Below are 24622 nucleotides of genomic sequence, written 5' to 3'. Positions count from 1 at the left end.
GCTGTTCGAGATTCTGAAAAAAGTAGGGGTAAGCTATAGGGAGAGACGGGTCATATACAATATGTACAACAACCAAGAGGGAATAATAAGAGTGGACGATCAAGAACGAAGTGCTCGTATTAAGAAGGGTGTAAGACAAGGCTGTAGCCTTTCGCCCCTACTCTTCAATCTGTACATCGAGGAAGCAATGATGGAAATAAAAGAAAGGTTCAGGAGTGGAATTAAAATACAAGGTGAAAGGATATCAATGATACGATTCGCTGATGACATTACTATCCTGAGTGAAAGTGAAGAAGAATTAAATGATCTGCTGAACGGAATGAACAGTCTAATGAGTACACAGTATGGTTTGAGAGTAAATCGGAGAAAGACGAAGGTAATGAGAAGTAGTAGAAATGAGAACAGCGAGAAACTTAACATCAGGATTGATGGTCACGAAGTCAATGAAGTTAAGGAATTCTACTACCTAGGCAGTAAAATAACCAATGACGGACGGAGCAAGGAGGACATCAAAAGCAGACTCGCTATGGCAAAAAAGGCATTTCTGGCCAAGAGAAGTCTACTAATATCAAATACCGGCCTTAATTTGAGGAAGAAATTTCTAAGGATGTACGTCTGGAGTACAGCATTGTATGGTAGTGAAACATGGACTGTGGGAAAACCGGAACAGAAGAGAATCGAAGCATTTGAGATGTGGTGCTATAGACGAATGTTGAAAATTAGGTGGACTGATAAGGTAAGGAATGAGGAGGTTCTACGCAGAATCGGAGAGGAAAGGAATATGTGGAAAACACTGATAAGGAGAAGGGACAGGATGATAGGACATCTGCTAAGACATGAGGGAATGACTTCCATGGTACTAGAGGGAGCTGTAGAGGGCAAAAACTGTAGAGGAAGACAGAGATTGGAATACGTCAAGCAAATAATTGAGGACATAGGTTGAAAGTGCTACTCTGAGATGAAGAGGTTAGCACAGGAAAGGAATTCGTGGCGGGCCGCATCAAACCAGTCAGTAGATGCTTTTTGCATCTCACACTCCATCTAATTTCTGTTTTGTCCGTCGATACACCATGTAATCAAAAGTATCCTGGACACCCACAAAAACATACGTTTTTGATATTACGTGTATTGGGTACCACCTAGTGTCAGGTACTCCGTATCAGCGACCTCAGTAGTCATCAGACATCGTGAGAGAGCAGAATGGGGCGCTCCGCGGAACTCACGGACTTCGATCGTGGTCAGGTGATTGGGCGTCACTTGCGTCATACGTCTGACGCGAGATTTCGACATTCCCAAACATCCCTGGGTCCACTATTTCCGATGTGACAGTGAAGTGGAAACGTGAAGGGATACGCACAGCACAAAAGCGTACAGGCCGACCTCGTCTGTTGACTGACAGAGACCGCTGACAGTTGAAGAGGGTCGTAATGTGTAATAGACAGACATCTATCCAGACCATCACACAGGAATTCCAAACTGCATTAAGATCCACTGCAAGTACTAAGACAGTTAGGCGGGAGGTGAAAAACTTGAATCTCATGGTCGAGTGGCTGCTCATAAGCCACACATCACGCCGGTGAATGCAAGACGACGCCTCGCTTGGTGTAAGGAGCGTAAACACTGGACGGTTAAACAGTGGAAAAACGTTGTGTGGAGTGACGAATCACAGTACACAACGTGGCGATCCGATGGCGGGGTGTGGGTATGGCGAATGCCCGGTGGACGTCATCTGCCAGCGTCTATAGTGCCAACAGTAAAATTCGGAGGCGGTGGTGTTATGGTGTGGTCGTGTTTCTCATGGAGGGGGCTTGCACCCCTTGTTGTTTTGCATGGCACTATCACAGGACAGGCCTACATTGATTTAAGCACCTTCTTGCTTCCCACTGTTGAAGAACAATTCGGTTATGGCGATTACATCTTTCAACACGATCGAGCACCTGCTCATAATGCACGGCCTGTGGCAGAGTGGTTACACGACAATAACATCCCTGTAATGGACTGGCGTGCACAGAGACCTGACTTGAACTCTACAGAACGCCTTTGGGATGTTTTGGAAGGCCGACTTCGTGCGAGGCCTCACCGACGGACATCGATACCTCTCCTCAGTGCAATACTCCCTGAAGGATGGGCTGCCATTCCCCAAGAAATCTTTCAGCGCCTGATTGAACGTATGCCTGCGGGTGTGGAAGCTGTTATCAAGGCTAAGAGTGGGCCAATACCATATTGAATTTCAGAATTACCGATGGAGGGCGTCACGAACTTACGAGTCATTGTCAGCCATGTGCCCGGATACTGTTGATCACACAGTGTGGCTCGCTTGGGGAAATTCCAGTATATTTTGTGCACATGTTGTCCAAATTTCAGGAAAGTAGATGGCATTATTTCGGTTGATAATGGCCATTTTCATCGAAACTAGTAACAAATAATTTTTTTTAATAGTGTACAAGTCTCTTTCCTTGCACGTGATTTCATGCAGTGAAAGTCACAGGCTAATGATACGACCTTTTCAGCATTTAGACTATGAACCCCCTGAAGTTTCGTGCAAAAGTGCGACACGGCTGTGTGGAGACTGACCGAGACGCGCCCGCGCCCGCGCACGGCCGCCGGGCACGGACACGCGGCGCTGCTCCGGCGTAACTCAGCCGCAGAGGCAGCTGTGGCTGCGGCCGTGGCCGGCTCCTGGATCCGCCAGTTGTGTCCGGTGCAGTGCGACGTTACTTTGTTGCTCTTCTTGTTCTCGTCTGTCCGGTGAGTATGTCGGACTATTTGGTACACCACGAAGGCATAGTGTTAGTCTCGATCTGACTGCCTTCAGCGTGACGCTAACGAGTGCCCTCCCCAAGTTTGGGTCTGCACCGATACTAACGACAAAAAACAGAAAATTAAGCTTCCGAGGAAATGTATTGTATCACAGAAGTAAAACATCGCGTAAATTATAAGAGGAGCTATAGTGGTGTGAGATAGTCCGCCTCTAACTCGTCTCTATGTACAGAATGAAACCGCACAGGGCTCAGTTCTCCTTATGTTGCACATTTTCTTCGGCATTAGTGCTGTCCTTCTTTGTACACGTTCACTACCCCCTCTCCGTCCTATTTGGCATGGGTCCGACCTACTCGAGTTAATGTCCTCGGTTGAGTCGCACAACTGTTTTGTAAGCAACGTCGGGTGTAGAGTGGTCGCTTTCTCGCACTATTCCACCAACGAATCCAAGTCTCGCACCTGCTCTACCAGTGACAGAGCCTTTATGACAATTACGTTTCATAACACCCAAATTGTTACACCTACGCGTTTGTAAGAATTAGCTAATTCTAATACTGACTCATTGATAGTAGACTAATGCACAATTTTACATCTGTCAACATTTAAAGCTAGTTGTCAATCAGTCACTGCTTTGAAATCTTATCAAGATCCGACTGAATATTTGTGGAACCTTTTTCATAAATATACACTTCCCCACCACGAGCCTCAAAATACTTCTAAGTGTGTCGATGACTCTCCATCCGAGGAAACATTCTGTGTACTTCCTACCAGGAATTCTCAAACCATTCGCAAATTTCGTTTGAAATCTCACTGCACCTTGTGTTCGTCAACAAGCGTCCGTGTGGTACTAAGTCAAATGCCTCTTGGAAATCAAGCTATACTACACCTATCTGGTTGCTTTCAGAATTCCATGTATAAAAAGTGCAAGCTGGGTTTTCGGAGCCTATGCCGGGTGGCACTGAGGAGATCATTGTGGTCGCTTACCGAAACTCATTACGGCCGAGTGGAGAATGCGTCGTAAGACTCTGTAGCTGGGGGAGGTGAGAGGCAGCTCTGTGGACTGCCTGCCGGCTGCTCAGACCGCTGCTCTCGCTCTTCCTCTACAGTCCTTATCCTCCCACAGTTCTTGTCCTGTACCGGCAAACTGACGATGCGTAAACGCGTCAGCATGTTTCGCATCAACCGATCCCTCGTTTTAGTCAATTTGTGTCATAAAGATCTTTCATAGTCACTGTCCATTCATTGGTAACGCTATCTACCGGTCTAATGTTCTGCATTTTTCTGTAGTAAAACCTGGACTGTTTTAAAGTGTACGTTTCATTCCTGTACAAGGCTGCGATCTGGAAGAAATATCTTCACGAAGGAATTGCTATCAGTCTAATTCATATTCCATGTTAACGATTTTTTCTTTATCAAACATGCTTTTCTTGCTTTTCCAGTATGCACTTTACATCCTCTCTACTTCAGCATCATCAGTTATACTTCTAACCAAAACTCATCTGCTACTCTTAATGTCTTATTTGTTACTCTAATTCCCTCGGCTTCGTCTGATTTAATTCAACTCTTTTCATTTACCTGTGTTTTACTTTTTCCGATGTTTATTTTATAACTTGTTTTCAAGACATTATTCAGTCAGATCAACTTTAACTAAGTTCTTTTCATCTCTGGTATTATTACAGTATTGTCAGCACCTCTCGGGCGATTTGTTTCCTCTCGCTAAACTTTAATTCTGTTTCAAAATTCCCCCTTTGTTTCCTGTATTGCTTGCTCGACGTACCGACTGAGTAACGCGGGGGATCGGTTGCAACTTCCCGTCACTCCCTTCTCAGCTGCTGCTTCCCTTCAGGAGTCCTCTCATGGGACGTGAAAGCGTTCGTGGACGAGGAGCCGGTGACATCACAGCGCGGAACTCCAGGCTCCACTGCAGTGCGAAGCGTGAAAGGAAGGACCTGCCGCGTCACAGTTTTGCTTCGTGGAAAGGACCGTGCGCAGTCAGGTAGAGCAAAAGTTTTACGCTATAAGTAAAGCTTGGGAGTCTCGATATTGTGTTTAGTCAGATGGAGTAGAATTGAGTTTTTGGTGATTTTTATATTATAGCGTACGTGATATGAACAAATGCTATTTCAAAGCACCAGCACATTGAGGGTCCATCGAAAACTCATGGTTTTAAGTACGGTTTGTTACATTAAGCTAACAGGCCTGTCGTTACAACTTGTGTGATATGAAAGGATACAGTTCGAATGCTACGGTACAGTGATGATTCATCAGAAGCACGTCGCCACTGGTACAGATTTCATAGCTGGATGTCAGAGAATGACATTTGTAGTTACAGCCTTTAAAATTCTTTACAAATCATACACTGTATAAGTTAGTCACAGTCAGCATGTTGAAACTGTAGTGTAGTTTACAGCGTTTTAAACCATAAAATGAAACGCAGCAGATTCGCGTCACGCTAGTTGCAAGAACCATTTTCGCTTTTTGTTTTCTACAAAATTGTCGGATTTCTTACTATTTTAATGCGATTATTATATCAAAAAGTCGATGTCATATATTTGTCCAGTTCTTGTTACACAAAGCCCAACGAATGAATGTTTCTCCGGTAGCGAGAAATCTTAGCGTGACTGTCAATGAATGTAATGACTTAAACCCAAATTTGAAGTTTTTCTATTACGAGTCTTTGTGTAAAAGATATATATAAAAGATATAAACCTATCCCTCGGGTTTATTGATTCCCTCATGCTTGTGTCTTGCCAGAAAATATGTTTTCCGACGATTGTAAGTAGATTCGAAAAAATCTGCTCTTCCATTCGAATGAAATAACGAACCGAGTCTCGATCTCGAAACCAATGTAATGAAGTATGTTACGTTAGAGTAGTGTCAATATCAACATTGAGAATATGGATATTACGCATGTGTAAAGCGACATTAGACACTACACTTTAACCGTGTTCAAATTAAAACCGGAAATGTGATGGAGGTTCAGTTTAGTTAGCAAAAAAACTTTTACGGGTACGCATCTCAGATTGCCGTACGGCATCGTGCAGCGTTGCTCCATCAGCTATTCGCTCTCCAAGCCGTCGACGAGTTCAGAATGTTCTCGGCGATTTCCTCCGCTCTTCTTCGGCAGCTGCAAACAGAGTTAACGCAGCTATTTTACGCGCCTCCATTTTCGTAAACAACCTGTGTGATTAGCGCGCCAGATTCATCCGACAACAGTCTCCGGAGAGCGTTTCGGTGCCAAATCACGAGTGGCGAGCACGTCACGGCACGTTCGGTGAGAAGTAACGAGGTCGCTGCGGCACCACACTGGGCGCGCTTCGCGATGACTAACGCTCGACGCACTCCGTCTCTCATAACTGCAGTCCGGTTGTACGCGCAAGTTGCACTTTGGGTGGCGGGGCGCACGTCGAGGGCGGCCTGGCGAGCACACACCACTTCCGGGTCGCGGCGACTGCGCCTTCTTCCAGCAACTGTCCAGGCGTCGCCGGCGCCGGCGTCGGCGTCGGTGTGGGAGAGTGAGCAGCCGGCGGCCGCGGCGAGGAGGCGGCGTAGGCGGCGGCGGCGGCGGCTGCGACTGCGCTCGCCCGCCCCCGCGGCAGTCGCACTTCGCCTGCCGTCGCTTATGAATATGGAGATTGGTTGCGAGCCCTCGGCCGCCCTGCTGCGGAAAGCGAACCACCTCGCCGGTCATTACCGGGGGGTGGGGGGGGGGGGGCGGGGAACCGAACCGAGAGCCGCGCACGCTCTGTACCGGCCCAGTTCTGAACACTGGGAATACAGCTGCCCCTAACAAAGAGAGTCTCCATTCGTTTATGTCTACTTGTTTTCCAAACCTGAACAGCACCAGTCACCACATGATCTACATCTACATCATACTCCGCAAGCCACCTAATGGTGTGTGGCGGAGGGCACTTTCGGTACACTAGCTGATCCCTCTAACCCTGTTCCACTCGCGAATAGGGCGTGGGAAGATCGATTGTCGTTAAACCTGTCTATTGGCTCTAATTTCTCGAATGTTCTGATCGTGGTCAACACGCGAGATGTGTCCAACTTCTCCTGAAAAGCACTGTCCCGAAATTTCAACAGCAACTCTCTGCGTGATGCACGACACCTCTCTTGTAACGTCTGCCAGTGGAGTTTGTTTAGCATCTCCGTAACGCTCTCTAGCCAGCTAAAAGATCCCATGACGAATCGCGCCGCTCTTCGTTGGATCTTCTCTATCTCCTCTGTCAGTCCTACCAGACGGATAAACAATACTCAAGAACAGGGCGAACAAGCGCCTTATAAGCCACATCTTTCGTGCGTGAGTTACATCTCCTTAAGTTTCTTCCGATGAATCTGAGTCTGGTATCTGCTTTTCCCACTATCTGCTTTATATGGTCATTCCACTTAAGGCAGACGTCTCTCCAGCTGTTTGTCACTAGTAGTGTAACTGTACAGTAGTGGATTTCTTTTCCTATTTACGTTCACAGTCAACTGCCAGAGGTTGCACCAATTCATCAATTCTCTGTAGGTCGTTCTGTAAATTCTTACTATCTTCTGGCGTCGCTACATTGCTATAAACAACTACATCATCTGGGAATAGGCCACTGCTCTGTGGATCTCGTGGAGGAACAGAGTGAGCTGTGTTTCGCAGCATCTCTGTTTGCGGAATCCATGCTGACTTTTATAGGCGGGACTTATCCTGTGTACAGGGTTCAAATGGCTCTAAGCACTATGGGACTTAACATCTGAGGTCATCAGTCCCCAAGACTCAGAACTACCTAAACCTAACTAACCTAAGGACATCACACACATCCATGCTCAGGATTCGAACCTGCAACCGTAGCAGCAGCGCGTTTCCAGACTGAATCGCATGTGTACATGCTACTGACAAAGTATGGAACTGATGCATTGTACAGAATGCCTAGGCAACATACAGGGTGATTCAGGGAGCTATGCAAATATTTTAATATGTTACTCTACAAATAAACTAAAGAAAAACGTTCATACAAACATAGGTCCGAAATTGCTTAGTCACGTAGTTACGGCTAATAAAAGATTTTGCGTGAAATTTAGCAACTTCGCTAATATGAAGCCATCGCAAAACCGTACGAGGTTAAAGTAAAGCACGATTCCCATTTATTTTCTTGTTATCGGTCTGGTGAATCATATAAAACATGTCCCAGACGTGTATCTGCAATAGTTTTCCAGAACGTCCAGAGTGCCGAAAAATAATGCCGCCGAGTGTTTTATTCTGTTCTCAATATCGACTGAGGTATTATACTACTCGGTCGACTTTCACACTTTGCTGACGTAAGTTGCAACGCTGCGCCTCTGGAGGGCTCCAGTTTCAGCGTGCAACATGGCGGAGTGTAACTTGGAATATGTCTGTGCTCGACAGACGGCGTGCTGTAATCCAGTTTATAGCCGCAGAAAACTTCGTCCACAAATGGAACACGCCCCCTTCTGCCTGACACTGCTAGACCACACACGAGCGCGGCATCAGCAACAATCCCACTCCTTGGAATAACCGCCATCGATCATCCTCCGTGCAATCCCGACTTGGCCCCATCCAATTTTCATCTGTTTCGAAAACTTATACAACAGCTTCAGTGCCTTCAATTTGACAGTAATGAAGCGGTGCAAGGATATGTGACAGCGACACTGACCTCTTGTTGGGAGAAATATGTTTGTAGCCAGGGTGACTACGCTGAGAAATAAGTATTTAGACATGAAGAATAAAGACGTAGAATGTTAATAAGGTCTGCTGTATTTAAAAAGTTTTAAGAGATTTCACATAACAAATTCGCAAGCATTTTTTTTCAACACAACTTCGAAGATGGCCTAGAAGTTTTTCTCAAGATGTTTCATTCACTTTTAATTTAATACTTTTCTAGAAAGTAGGAATAATGTCTAGGTATATTACAAAAAGGGAAACGGACGCACGTAAAATATATTCAAACTAGAAAACTATATATTTAATGAAACTTAAATTAAAACATGTAATTATCACAACTAATTCTGTCTGAAAATTGGCGTATCCTAAAGGAGATATGTTTTAATAGTTCTTTAACAGTTATTAATGCGTAGTAAGCAATTGAAAAAACTGGTTTTTAACAATTGCTACAAATGTCTAATAGACAATAACTGAACATAAACTTTAAGTTTTTATTTACTTCGAAGCTGCATTTCTTTTATCCTTTATTTATCGCAGCAAGCAGAACTGTAATGACGTTCTGAATTGCAAATAACTTTCATTTTTACACGCAAACACATGAATTCCTAGCATTTATTTTTGCACACAGACACTTCACGTATACTTGGTCAGTCTTGGAAGATTGCTAAGTTGCATCTGCCCTGAGAGACACTTCTTTGTCCAACGGAACATCGTCTGACTCTAGGAGAGATTTCTTGCATGCTATGAACTTTGACGTTGTGTACAGTTATCTTAGAATTTCTTGTTCGATACCCAGTTAAAAAAAAAAAAAAAAAAAACCATCAGTTGTCACGTGAGCCACCATAGCCAAATGGCTAAATTATCTTTCTTTCAAAATTTGCGTTAAAGGTAACCGGCATTCTAGTAAATGCGTAAGCGAAGTATAACGTAACATGCAATTAATACTCTACCTAATGCTTTTTGATATTCTGTACATTCCCTAGACAGTCCATAAAATGCCGAGTTTCACAGTTTGCCGGTAACATATACAAAATGTACGTATTGTTATGTGCGATGTAAACACAGTAGGAAGAGGTGGGTGTGACCACTGGAGATAGTGCCAAAGGTTGGCCACCGCTTGTATTTGTTAACTGACTTAGGCTGACCATATGCTGAAGGTTTAAACCTTCGAAACGCGTACTGGAAGTAAATTGCGACTGGTTATGCCAAACTTGTAGCAGGCGATACGTCTTTCGTGGGTGTATCCTGGCGTGGCATGACCGGCACTTCAATTGGTATAGGAAGGGGAGGCTGGCAAAGTTTACAGGTGACAGTGCAGTGGGCGGTGGTGGTGGGATCACTCATGGAAAAATTCCTGTAGCAGCTGGTGTTAGAGCTGCACCTTATTTAGATTGAAGTCAACTGATAGGTATACCAGCTTAAAGAAAGTCCCTCTAAGGAATCACCTTCAGAGGAGGTCAGGTATCCAAGTAGCGAAGGAATTAGCATATTTCATCAAAATATAAGAGGTTTTAGAGATAAAGTTGGTGAATTGCTTATAGATGTTGACTCTGACATTATTGATATGTCGGAGCACCATTTAAATAATTTGCTTTAGCAGGATACAGATTAGATGGCTGCTTTTCAAGGAGTTCCTTGCGGATTGGGGGAGTGGCCATGTACGTAAAAAACAGTATTCCGTTTGAGTCCACAGATCACGGTACTGCACTAGACAGATATTTGAATGTTTTGCAGGGGCAGTTAAATTCAGTGAAACTAAATTTCTGATTGTTGTTGTTTATAGCTCCCCTAACTCTGACTTCAGAGCATTTCTGCTCAATCTAGAGAGGGTTCTTGCTTCACTTTATAGGAAGTACCTGAAATTAGTTATATGTGGTGACTTCAATATAAATTTTGTATACGATGGTGCAAGAAAAAGAATGTTGGTAGATCTCCTAAATTCATATGATCTAATGCAGACTGTTTCTTCCAACTAGGGTGCAGGGGAACAGTAGCACAGCCATAGATAAAATTTTTATTCATTCTTCGTTACTAGATGGGCATTCTGTTAGTAACAGGGTGAATGGCTTTTCAGACCTTGATGCACAAATTTTAACACTAAAAGGCTTTTGTACTCACACAAATGTCACACATAATTACAAGCTATGTAGGAAAGTTAATCCAAACAGCAATAGAGAGTTTTTTAAACCTGGTCGAGGAACAAGAATTGCAGGATGTTTATATTGCCGATAACATAGATGACAAATATAATGCTTTCCTTGACACATTTCTCATGCTATTTGAGAGTTGTTTTCCATTAGAACGTTATAAACGGGGTAGTAGCAGTAAAAGGCAGGCTGGGTGGGGGACTAGTGGGATAAGGATATCGTGTAGAGCAAAGCGGGAATTACATCAAAATGTGAGATACAGACACAATCAAGCTGCAGTAGCCCATTACAAACAATATTGTAACGTGCTTAAAAATACTATTAGGAAGGCAAAGAGTATGTCGTGTGTAAATAGAATAGCTAATTTACAGGATAAAATTAAAACCATATGGTCAGTTGTGGAGGAAGTGTCTGGTCAGCAGCACAAGGTCGGCGATATATAGTAAATATATTTCTGTTACAGCTTTACTGTGTGGTTAAATGATGATGGCGTCCTCTTGGGTAAAATATTCCGGAGGTAAAATACTCCCCCATTCGGATCTCCGGGCGGGGACTACTCAGGAGGACGTCGTTATCAGGAGAAAGAAAACTGGCGTTCTACGGATCGGAGCGTGGAATGTCAGATCCCTCAATCGGGCAGGTAGGTTAGAAAATTTAAAGAGGGAAATGGATAGGTTAAAGTTAGATATAGTGGGAATTAGTGAAGTTCGCTGGCAGGAGGAACAAGACTTTTGGTCAGGCGAATACAGGGTTATAAATACAAAATCAAATAGGGGTAATGCAGGAGTTGGTTTAATAATGAATAAAAAAAATAGGAGTGCGGGTAAGCTACTACAAACAGCATAGTGAACGCATTATTGTGGCCAAGATAGACACGAAGCTCACGCCTATTACAGTAGTACAAGTTTATATGCCAACTAGCTCTACAGATGATGAAGAAATTGAAGAAATGTATGATGAAATAAAAGAAATTATTCAGATAGTGAAGGGAGACGAAAATTTAATAGTCACGGGTGACTGGAATTCGGTAGTACGAAAAGGGAGAGAAGCAAACGTAGTAGGTGAATACGGATTGGGGCTAAGAAAAAGGGGAGGAAGCCGCCTGATAGAATTTTGCACAGAGCACAACTTAATAATAGCTAACACTTGGTTCAAGAATCATAAAAGAAGGTTGTATACATGGAAGAAGCCTGGAGGTACTGACAGGTTTCAGATAGATTATCATAAAAGAAGGTTGTATACATGGAAGAAGCCTGGAGGTACTGACAGGTTTCAGATAGATTATATAATGCTAAGACAGAGATTTAGGAACCAGGTTTTAAATCGTAAGACATTTCCAGGGGCAGATGTGGACTCTGACCACAATCTATTGGTTATGAACTGTAGATTAAAACTGAAGAAACTGCAAAAAGGTGGGAATTTAAGGAGATGGGACCTGGATAAACTGACTAAACCAGAGGTTGTACAAGAATGGGTAGCTTTGAGAGATGACGTAGTGAAGGCAGCAGAGGATCAAGTAGGTAAAAAAACGAGGGCTAGTAGAAATCCTTGGGTAAAAGAAGAAATACTGAATTTAATTGATGAAAGGAGAAAATATAAAAATGCAGTAAATGAAGCAGGCAAATATCCTTTTTGCCTGCTTCATTTACTCAAAAATGAGATCAACAGGAAGTGCAAAGAGGCTAAGCAGGGATGGCTAGAGGACAAATGTAAGGATGTAGAGGCTTATCTCACTAGGGGTAAGATAGATACTGCCTACAGGAAAATTAAAGAGACCTTTGGAGAAAAGAGAACCACTTGTATGAATATCAAGAGCTCAGATGGAAACCCAGTTCTAAGCAAAGAAGGGAAAGCAGAAAGGTGGAAGGAGTATATAGAGGGTCTATACAAGGGCAATGTACTTGAGGACAATATTATGGAAATGGAAGAGGATGTAGATGAAGATGAAATGGGAGATAAGATACTGCGTGAAGAGTTTGACAGAGCACTGAAAGACCCGAGTCGTAATAAGGCCCCGGGAGTAGACAACATTCCATTAGAACTACTGGCGGCCTTGGGAGAGCCAGTCCTGACAAAACTGTACCATCTGGTGAGCAAGATGTATGAGACAAGCGAAATGCCCTCAGACTTCAAGAAGAATATAATAATTCCAATCCCAAAGAAAGCAGGCGCTGACGCGTGTGAAAATTACCGAACAATCAGTTTAATAAGTCACGGATGCAAAATACTAACGCGAATTCCTTACAGACGAATGGAAAAATTGGTCGAAGCCGACCTCGGGGGAGATCAGTTTGGATTCCGTAGAAATGTTGGAACACGTGAGGCAATACTGACCCTACGACTTATCTTAGAAGCTAGGTTAAGGAAAGGCAAACCTACGTTTCTAGCATTTGTAGACTTAGAAAAAGCTTTTGACAATGTTGACTGGAATACTCTCTTTCAAATTCTGTAGGTGGCAGGGGTAAAATACAGGGAGCGAAAGGCTATTTACAATTTGTACAGAAACCAGATGGCAGTTATAAGAGTCGAGGGGCATGTAAGGGAAGTAATGGTTGGGAAGGGAGTGAGACAGGGTTGTAGCCTCTCCCCGATGTTATTCAATCTGTATATTGAGCAAGCAGTAAAGGAAACAAAAGAAAAATTCGGAGTAGGTATTAAAATCCATGGAGAAGAAATAAAAACTTTGAGGTTCGCCGATGACATTGTAATTCTGTCAGAGACAGCAAAGGACTTGGAAGAGCAGTTGAACGGAATGGACAGTGTCATGAAAGGAGGGTATAAGATGAACATCAACAAAAGCAAAACGAGGATAATGGAATGTAGTCGAATTAAGTCGGGTGATGCTGAGGGAATTAGATTAGGAAATGAGACACTTAAAGTAGTAAAGCAGTTTTGCTACTTGGGGAGCAAAATAACTGATGATGGTCGAAGTAGAGAGGATATAAAATGTAGACTGGCAATGGCAAGGAAAGCGTTTCTGAAGAAGAGAAATTTGTTAACATCGAGTATAGACTTAAGTGTCAGGAAGTCGTTTCTGAAAGTATTTGTATGGAGCGTAGCCATGTATGGAAGTGAAACATGGACGATAAATAGTTTGGACAAGAAGAGAATAGAAGCTTTCGAAATGTGGTGCTACAGAAGAATGCTGAAGATTAGATGGGTAGATCACATAACTAATGGGGAGGTATTGAATAGAATTGGGGAGAAGAGGAGTTTGTGGCACAACTTGACTAGAAGAAGGGATCGATTGGTAGGACATGTTCTGAGGCATCAAGGGATGACAAATTTAGTATTGGAGGGCAGCGTGGAGGGTACAAATCATAGAGGGAGACCAAGAGATGAATACACTAAACAGATTCAGAAGGATGTAGGTTGCAGTAGGTACTGGGAGATGAAGAAGCTTGCACAGGATAGAGTAGCACGGAGAGCTGCATCAAACCAGTCTCAGGACTGAAGACCACAACAACAACATTTCTGTTACTGACAAGTCAGATATATGTACAGTATTTAACAATCATTATCTGAGCATTGCTGGTAAATTAAATAAAAATTTAGTTTCTACAGGGTATCATATGACTTTCTTGACAAATGCCTTTCCGAGATAGACTTCTGAAATACTCCTCAGTGATACAAACAAGAGGGAGATTGAATCAGTAATTAAATCACAGAGACTAAGGACTCTCATGGTTATGATGGAGTGCCTAGCAGAATATTAAAGTACTGTGCTGCACACGTTAGCCCTGTATTTAGCCATATTTTTAATTTATCGTTTAGGAATGGTCAGTTTCCAGAACGATTAAATTATTCAGTAGTAAAGCCGTTTTAAAAAAGAGGGAGAAAGGGAGAATACAGACAATATTAGACCTATTTCTATGCCATCAATGTTTGCTAAAGTTATTGAAAAGGCTGTGTATGTAAGGATAATTGATCATTTTATATCACACGATTTTCTATCAAACGTACAGTTCAGCTTTGGAAGTCGTTTAACAACTGAAAGTGCTACATTCTCTTTTCTCTGTGCGGTACTGGATGGGTTAAACAAAAGGTTTCGAATGCTAGGCATATTTTTTGATTTAACTAAGACACTTGATTGTGTAGATCACAAAATATTGCTCCAGAAGTTGGACGTTTATGGATACGGGGAGTAGCTCACAATTGGTTCGCCTCTTATTGTCACAACAGACAGAAAAGGGTAATTATTCACAGTGTTGAGAATGGCAGTGATGTGCGGTGTGAGTGGGGTACGGTGAAATGCGGGGTGCCCCAGGGATCAGTGTTGGGGCCACTCCTGTTCCTCATTTATATAAATGATATGCCCTCTACTACGGATAATATTAAAATATTTCTGTTTGCTGACGACTCCAGCTTCGTAGTAAACGATGTTGTCTGCAACATTGGCTGTGTTTCAAATAGAGCAGTTCAAGACGTAATTTCATGGCTTGCAGAAAATAAACTAACGATAAATGATAGTAAGACTCAGTTTTTTACAGTTTTTAACTCTAAATTCAAGTAAAGTCGACTTTTTAATTTCACAGAATGGGGATATGATTAGTGAAACTGAACAGTTCAAATTTGTAGGTGTTCAGATAGATAGTAAACTGTAGTGGAAAGCCCACGTTCAGGATCTTGTTGAAAGACTTAATGCTATCTTTTTTACTGTTCGAACGGTGTCTGAAGTAAATGATCGATTTACACGAAAATTAGTCTACTTTGCTTACTTTCATTGGCTTATGTCATGTGGTATTATATTTTGGGGTAACTCTCCCCAGTCTAAAAGGATATTTTTGGCTCAGAACTGGGAATAAATGGTGTAAGTTCGCAAACCTCTCGTCGAGCCCTATTCACCAGTCTGGGTATTTTGACATTGGCCTCTCAATATATATATATATATATATATATATATATAGTTTACTGTCGTTTCTTGTTAACAATATCAGCTTATTTCCAAGAATTAGCAGCTTTCACTCAGTTATTACTCAGAAGAAATGCAATCTGCATTTGGATCGCATTTCCTTAACTATTATTCGGAAAGGCGTGCAGTATACTGCTGCATCCATTTTCAATAAGCTACCACAAGAATTCGAAAAGTAATCGACGCGCTTTCAAATCTAAACTGAAGAGTTTCCTCATGGGTCATTCCTTCTATTCTGTTGAGGAGTTCATTGAAAAATTAAGCTGATTTTTATGTTATATTGTTGATTGCGTTTACTTAAACTTGTGGCTTGACTTTTTTGGGTTCATAAGCATTTTATTTTATCTGTATTTACTTTTATGTTGTAATTTCATGTAATGACACGTTCCATGACTTTGATGATTTTCTCCTTAATTTTGGCATATGGAACTAGACGTGTAATACATAAATAAATAAATATTCCTTAGGCTTCTACCGATAAATATTAGTCTGGCGCCTATCTTACACAAAAAGTTACACGCGGTCGTTCCACAGTAGATCCTACCGGACTGACACCCCTAGGTTTCGTGAGTTTGTAACCTTTTCCCGAGTTTAATATGAAGAGCGTACTCAGACACGTGGAGCCGGCCTGTCTACTTGTGCTCAGGACGTAACGTGTCGCCACGTTCGCCCCGTCACCTGCGCGCCCCTGCGACAAGCGCGAGTCTCCAGCAAGACTCCGTCCACGCGGCGCGGCTCCCCTCGGGGTACAGGCGGAACCACCGACTTCGCGAGCTTCATCCGTCTCCACCAAATTCCTTCTGGCCTTTCAGCTAATCGGCACGAGGAGCAGCACGCAGCCGCTTCCACTGGCGATTTCTGGGTCCCACTAACGGACTGCTCTTTCCTTCGATGACTGATGACAAGTTTGTTCGCAACAACCACGGAAAACACCTGTCGTGGTGGGAAAGCTAGCCTGTTTGGCTCCGACCGGGAACCACTCCAGCTGGAATGGGCTTTGGCCGGACACGTAGGTGCCGGCGACGTCGCAAACGACGCCCCCACAAAGCGGTCACGACTGAGATTAAATTTGATTCGCTTCCAACTAAAGCGAACGTTTTCCTTCCATTGGTAAAAACTGTCACGGATCACATCAGCAAAGTACTCAGAAAACACGGTATTGGTACAGTGTTTAATACTCGAACACTGCAAAGGACCTACGGCCGCCTATTAGCAAAGAAGGACATAAAATCCCTCTGGCCAAATGTACATAGGAACTACCATGAGATACTCTCATAGAATTCAATTTTCCCCAAGACATGTAAGTATCATCTTTATCTACGATGGAAGCTGAAGAAATGGATTAAAATTTGTTTTACGGCTGGGACTCGAACACGGGTCTCCTTGCTCAGTAGGTAAGACTACTGACCACTACTCTACCGCAGCAGCATGCTTGTTATTGATGCACGGACTGCCGAAGTAGAGTGCCCTCTTCAACACAAACTTCACATCTTCAGCTTATTTTCCCCCTAAATCATCACTAAACGCCGGGTTGCTACTCCAATGCCCCGGCAATAGAGACGATTTAGGGGGAAAATAAGCAAGCAATAAGATATGAACTGAAGTTGGTGTTGAGGAGGGCATTCTATTTCGGCAGTCCTTGCAGCAGTGTTAAGCATAGTGATGTGTTCGTGTAATGGTCAGCATTCCTGCGATATAAGCAAGGAGACCTGTGTTCGAGTCCCGGCTGTGACACTAATTTTAATTCATTTCTTCAGCTTCCGTCATTATCGTACCAAAACACCCGCACCCGCCTCGAGGTGCACGAGAGCAATTGTCGCCTGGCCGAGACGGATAAGTCAGCAGTGGCAGCTCGTGTACTAGGACCTGCAAACCACTGTGGTTTTATCAAGAGCTGGTAATTACTACGCTTGGATGTACAGAGAGACCATAAAATTCACAAGTCCAAAAACAATTTCAGCACAGAAGGAGAGCTGCAATTAGAGTTGTCGGTTCTAGTGCCAAATACAACAGCGCCAAGCCTTCGCCACTACGACCTCCACAGCACACGTCGGCCGATTCGGCGGTCTCAGGCAGCGCTCTGATGTCGTCACTGGCCGGCCGTCGCGTGGATGTATAACACAAACAGTCGCGCTTGCTGAGCCCTTTTGAATCTGTAACAGTTTTCTGAGTTGTTAAAGCCTCCGACGATGTCTCCAGCACGGGAAGACGAAACGTTAGGCGGAGGATGTTGTGCCATGAACCACGGCCCCGTGCCCACAAAACAAATGCCAGCAGTATTGGAAATATGAGCCGCGAAAGGATGCGTTTCGTGTGACGAAAAATTTTACAGTAGTGTAACAGCTACAGTGAAGTAGCTCGGTCTACATCTACATCCACATGGATACTGTGCAAATCACATTTATGTGTCTGGCAGAGGGTTCATCAAACCACCTTCACAATTCTCTACTATTCCAATCTCGTATAGCGCGGGGAAAGGAAATTACACCTATATCTTTCCGTACGAGCTCTGATTTCCATTGTATCATGGTGATCGTTTCTCCCTATGTAGGTAGGCGTCAAAAGAATATTTTCGCATTCGAAGGAGAAAGCTGGTGATTGGCATTTCGTGTAGTCTGTAGCGAAAAATGCCTTTGTTTTGATGATGCCCGTCCCAAATGCTGTATCATTCCTGTTACAGTCTCTCCCCTGTTTCGCGATAATGCCAAATGAGCAGCCATTCTTTGAATTTTTTCGATGTACTCCGTCAACCATATCTGGTAAGGATCCCAACACTGCGCACCAGTATTCTAACAGGAGTGACGAGCGTAGTGTAGGCAGTCTCCTTAGTAGGTCTGTTACATTTTCTAAGTGTTCTGCCAATAAAACGCAGTCTTTGGTTTGCCTTCCCCACAACGCTTTGTATGTGTTTCTTGCAAATGAAATTGTTCGTAATTGTAATTCCGAGGTATTTAGTTGAATTTACGACCTTTAGATTTGACTGATTTATCGTGTAACGGATTGCCTTTAGCACTCATGTAGATGTGCTCACACTTTTCGTTGTTTAGGGACAGTTGCTAGGCGCTACAGTCTGGAACCGTGCGACCGGCACGGTCGTACGTCCGAATCCTGCCTCGGGCATGGATGTGTGTGATGCCCTTGGGTTAGTTAGGTTTAAGTAGTTCTAGGGGACTGATGACCTCAGAAGTTAAGTCCTATAGTGCTCAGAGCCATTTTTTTGACAATTGTTAATTTTCGCACCACACAAATATCTTTTCTAAAGCGTTTTGCAATTTGTTTTGATCTTCTGATGACTTTACTAGTCGATAAACGACAGCGTCATCTGCAAACAACCTAAGACGGCTGCTCAGATTGTCTGGCAAATCGTTTGTATAGATAAGGAACAGCAAAGGGCCTATAACACTACCTTGCGGAACGCCAGAAATCACTTATGTTTTGGTCGAAGACTTTTTGTCAGTTACTACGAATTGTAACGTCTCTGACACGAAGTCACGAATCCAGTCACATAACTGAGACGATATTCCGTAAGCACGCAATTTCACTACAAGCCGCTTGTGTGGTACAGTGTCAGAAGCCTTCCAGAAATCCAGGAATACGGGACCAATTTGAAATCCCTTGTCGACAGCATTCAACGTTTTGTGCGAGTAAAGAGCTAGTTGTGTTTCACAAGCACGACCTTTTGTAAATCCGTGTCGACTGTGTGTCAGTAGACCGTTTTCTTCGAGGTAACTCATAATGTACGAACACAATACATGTTCCAGAATCCTGCTGCATGTCGACGTTAATGACACGGACCTGTAATTTAGTGGACTTCTGGTCAACCTTTTGTCGAATACTGGTGTGACCGGAGCAACTTTCCAGTCTTTGGGTACGGATCTTCCGTCGGGCGAACGGTTTTATACAAAGTGACGAAATCTATGCCAGAGATGATTGTAGTGCGGGTGCGACGCCGGTCTGTGGGGGCAACAGCAGGGGAGGCGGCCCCTGTCCCCGGCCGGCCCTCATCCCCTCCCCCATCCCATCCATCCCTTTGTGGCGCCGCCGCCTTTATTAATACTGCCGGCCTCCGCGTGCGTCAGATCGGGGCAGCAATTAGCGACCCCGCCGAACAATGAGGGCGCGAGCGGCCGTAGACACGTGTCCGCTTGCCGCCTGCCCTTTCTTTGCTTTCGCGTGCACTACGACTTAATCCGCTGCCAGCGCGCAGACGCCGCCGCCGCCGCCGCCGCCTTCCTTTTTCCTCCGGCCGGGAGGCGAGGCCCATCGGTCGGCAGTGCATTAGCGCGGGACGTCGCAGCCCGGCACTCTCTCCGGTGCTGAGAGGGGGCGTGCCTGCCCCTGCCAGACACCGCGTCGGCGCCACCTGTTGCGCCCCCGCGTCTGTTTCACTTTTTTTGTCCCTTCCGTACGCAATACGCAAGCGTCATGAGCGCTTTCCGATACTCACGCGTGCCTTCGCAAAAAGGTAGGAGTAGCAATACAGGGTATTTCAAAAAGGACTTAACAACTTTTAAGATTCATATAAATTTATTGAAAGAAGATATAGAGCTAGGTTTAGCGTTATTTTGTAGGGAAACACATCAAGTTTCTTTACCTTAAATTAAAGATGTTGTATGTGGATTCCCTTGGTTACCCTGCACACAACCCATTGGAAGTCAATTTCTTCCCAAACTCGCTGTGGCTTTGCAGGTGCAACTTGCTCAGTGGCGGCGTAAATTCTTGCTCTGAGTTCAGGTAGAGAAGCCGGCACAGGAGGTACAAACACGACATCCTCGATGAATCCCCATAAAAAATATCGAGCGCTTTCAGGTCAGGGGAACGTGGGGACCGTGCAATTGGGGAACTATGGCCACTCCATGGACCTGGAATGCGGTCACTGGGAAAATTCCGGACGTCACCCAGGTAGTGTGGTGGTGCACCATGAAGTAAACATTTCGTTCTTCCTCATCCTCGTAGATCTGTGGTATCAAAAATTGTTGTAACGTATCCAGGTGGACTATCCCGTTGATGGTTCTCTCACGGAAAAAATGGGGACGTACACTTTGTTCTTGCTCAATGCACAAAAAACGTTCAGTTTAGGGCTATCACGAATACGCTGCAATGTTTGATTTGGATTTTCACTGCCCCAAATCCTACATTTGTGCGTGTTAACCGTGCCACGCAGTTAAAAAGTCGACTCGTCAGAAAAGATGAATTTGTCCAAGAAATGTTCATCCTCATGTAATCGATTTAACATATCCTCAAAGAAGAGCTTGAGGGCAATTTTATGAGTGTCTCTTATTAAGAATGAGATTTTCACTCTGCAGTGGAGTGTGCGCTGATATGAAACTTCCTGGCAGATTAAAACTGTGTGCCGGACCGAGGCTCGAGCTCGGGACCTTTGCCTTTCCCGGGGAGTGCTCTACCACTTTTTTTTTTATTTATTTTTATTAAAGGTAGTGTTTGTACACAACAAAATGAAAATAATCGATTCCTCTGCGGCTACATAACCAGAATAATAAAAGTCGTCCCGTTAGGATGCTCCATGCTACAGACCGCTACGGAGTTTCCGATGACAGTCGTCTCGTCGCTGTCTTGTTTCCACTGTTTGTTCAATCTCATTAATAAACGGAACTGGAAAGACGTTCGCAGGTTATCTTCTCATGTCGTGGATAATCCAGCTGAGACGCGAGTTATGGAATGCGCTCCACAGAAAGTCAGAAAAATATTGTCTGTATTTAGGGTTCTTGACGATTGCACAATTGCCGGCCAGAGTAGCCGAGCGGTTCTAGGCGCTTCAGTCTGGAACCACGGGACCGCTACGGTCGCAGGTTCGAATCCTGCTTCGGGCATCGATGTGTGTGATGTCCTTAGGTTAGTAAGGTTTAAGTAGTTCTAAGTTCTAGGGGACTGATGACCTCAGATGTTAAGTCAAATAGTGCTCAGAGCCATTTGAACCATTTTTGATCGCACAATATCGTTCGTTGAGATAATACCAAATTTCGGGTACTGTCTTTTCACTATTATCGAATAGGTAGTGAACACCGTGGCCGCTAATCCACGTCACAGAGTTCGATTTTGCTCTTGGGAAACACACGCCACTCTCTAGTGGGGTGTTTGCTTCCAATCACATTCGACGTCTTGTCCTGTTGCACGGCAGTATACATCGCCCTCGTCGTCATCAAGCGTGGGGGTAGTTGCGCGGTGTGAATGTAGCTTCATTGAAGGAAGAATTGGCTAATGTAGAAGAAGGTGCTGGGATGTCCGGTATCATCACAGGGGATGTGAGTGAGGTTGGTCGTAAGGCCGGCCTCCAGTCAATCACTTGCGCGGCGCGTCTGGCTTCCTCGCCACAGATGCAGGTGACAGCTGACGAACAGAGCCTTCGCTCTGTTCTGAATATGACAAAGGCCTAAACCCTCGGGAGCAGCCCGTACTAACAAAGGATCCCAACACATCATTTTGAGCATTTATTGCATTAATGTGGTATTTACAGGTAATCACGCTGTAACAGCATGCGTTCTCAGAAATGATATGTTCACTAAGGTACATGTATCACATTGGTATAACCGAAATAAAATGTTCAAACGTACCTACATTCAGTATTTTAATTTAAAAAAAACCTACCTGTTACCAACTGTTCGTCTAAAATTGTGAGCCATGTGTTTGTGACTATTACAGCGCCAACTATCACAAAGCGAAAAAAGTGGTCCAACTAAAACATTCATATTTCTTTACTTACTACACGAATATGTAATAAAAAATGGGGTTTCCTATTTTTAAAAACGCAGTTGATATCCGTTGGACCTATGGCAGCGCCATCTAGCGGGCCAACCATAGCGCCATCTGGTTTCCCTCTTCAAGCTAGACAAGTTTCGTTCTTTGTAGTTTTTTCGTTTGACGCTTATTTCGTGAGATATTTGGCCCGGCCACGATCAATAAGCGAGAAACCGTAGCAGCCCTGGTAGTCAGTGAACTTGTGACGACGATGGCGGAGATGGCCATCGAAAGCTCGAGTATTTTATTCGAATGGACGCGGCTGGAAAGCCGAGAACGTTTTATTCATGTATGCCGTCGCGAAAGACTCCGAGGACACAAGGAGATGGGCTCTCACCTTTGCTCTTCAACTGTGCCCTCGAGAAAGTGATTCGTGAGTGGCGCAAAGAACTGGAAAACCAAGGAATTAAAAATGGTGTCAAGCTGTGTTGCAAGAAACAAAATCTCCAAATCGATTGTCTCGCTTTTGCAGATGATCTTGCAATTTTTTGTGATTCCATTGAAACAGCTGAGAGACAGATAATGAGCTTAACGTACAAGCACAGAAGACTGGCCTCCAAATTTCATTTTAGAAAACCGAGTTTATAACGACCATAAATTCACCACCAAGGGAGCTTGTACTGGGTCAAGGCATTGCCATTGCAGCAGCAGACACCGATGTAACAACTGCGTCAGGCACTTGTATCTTATAAACGGATTGCCGACCGCAGCGCCGTATTCTGCCTGTTTACATATCTCTGTATCTGAATACGCGTGTCTATACCTGTTTCTGTGGCTGTTCAGTGTAGTTTTCACAGCCATTGTGTTTCCACACCCATGCCTGTACCAGTTTCTTTGGCGCTTCAGTGAATATGACTGTGACGAAGAGCTCGGGTAGGCCATCTACTTTGTAAACGGAAAGGAACATGAAGACAATTGAGTGAATGTTTCTTCATCTTCTTCGTACCAGAAATGGTGATACAGCACACGAATTAATCATTAACTAGGGTCGAGCGCTTGCAGATTATCGCCAAGTTTGTGCTCTGGCCGACACCACAACTGACAGACAAACACGAAACAGGAAAGTTTGGAAATGCCGACGTTCTGAAGAGGAAGGTTAAGACTTCCTGAGCAACACGACAGGTGCTGACGAGGTATGGTCTGCCACCGGCGACCACACAGTAAGGCGCGCAGCGGCAGGCTTCGCCTTTTGCAAATCAGCTCAAGAGCGGAGCTACTGTAGCGAAGTTGGCGACGGCCGTGTTTTGTGGTGTGTGGTGTGACCGCTGGCGACGCACTACACTCCTAAAAGACGAGCAGTCGACAGTGACAGCTAATGTGACAGGAGAGGGAAGCTTAGAAAAGACGCCGTCCTCCGTCCGGACGCCACCCGCCGTCAGACAGTTGGGAAGACAACCTAGGTCCTTTGGAAGATTGGTTCTGAGTTTCTGGAGCACCGCTGACATGGCTCCAACCTTTTTGGTCCAATGGAATAGTACCTGCTTGAATCAAAGTTTTCGTCAGATGGCGATTGCTGGGGAGGCGGTGCGAGCCTGGATGGCCGCGATTAGAGTACACAAAATTAGAAGTATCGGTATACCGAATTTTCGATAGATCGTCTGATGATATCAATGATGACATTGTATCACAGGTAAATTTCTTACTAGAGGTCTGCAATTGTGGATTTATGTACTTTTCTTCAAATGGTTTGTTTAATTTACTTAAGTGAAAGCTATAACATTTTCTTTGTTGATAAATAAAGAAAATTTTTATGACTGTTTAATTACGCGGAACTTAATTTATATTCTGAGAGAAAATAGTTCTACTGAGATTCAAAAAGCTTTGGGGAATCACCAACATTAACATACTTCATGATTTACGTTAAAAAGTAAATTATGTTGCTTGAGGCAGTGAATTCAAAAAAGGATTTCTGGGATGCCTTGCGACCTCATTTCTCAATGGTAGTTTCGTCGGGCTTTGGAAATAGGAACAGAAGTCACGCCTTCCTAAACAGTGTGTCAGCTAACCACGCTTGGGATAAGTGATTGACAATTGTCGAAGTCGAGCACGATAGCAGCTTTCAAGCTTGCTTTATGGAGAGCGTGTAAATACCGACGGGAGGAAAGAGTTTGGCAGTTGAGTTGCCACATTTGAAATGAGACAGGTTTCTCGTGATAGTTCTCCTGTGAAACGCTCAGTTGTCTAACTGTTTCAGTTCCGTAACAGCTAACAGAGGCGGAGTCAACGGCCAGGAAATGTTGCTGATAATGTTCAACGATACTAAAAATTGTTCCATCATAATAGACTGTGGAATTGCTCACGTCAAGTGCTATTTCAAAGTTTCTTATTCCAGAACCCCTCTTATTTTTGTTCTTCTCTGAGATAATCACGTTTTATGAATTTAAAAAG

General features: G+C 44.0%; 1 protein-coding gene across 1 annotated transcript in view; it reads right to left on the bottom strand.

The window, feature by feature from the left end:
- The window catches only part of LOC126416539 (cadherin-related tumor suppressor-like), a 191816-nt gene that overhangs the window by 31634 nt on the left and 135560 nt on the right, over positions 1-24622 (bottom strand). The window lies entirely within an intron of this gene.

This window comes from Schistocerca serialis, chromosome 8 (assembly GCF_023864345.2).
Source record: "Schistocerca serialis cubense isolate TAMUIC-IGC-003099 chromosome 8, iqSchSeri2.2, whole genome shotgun sequence".
Lineage (NCBI taxonomy): Eukaryota > Metazoa > Arthropoda > Insecta > Orthoptera > Acrididae > Schistocerca > Schistocerca serialis.
The sequence above is the reverse complement of the archived record's forward strand: the minus strand, read 5'-3'. Positions and strand labels throughout refer to the sequence as shown.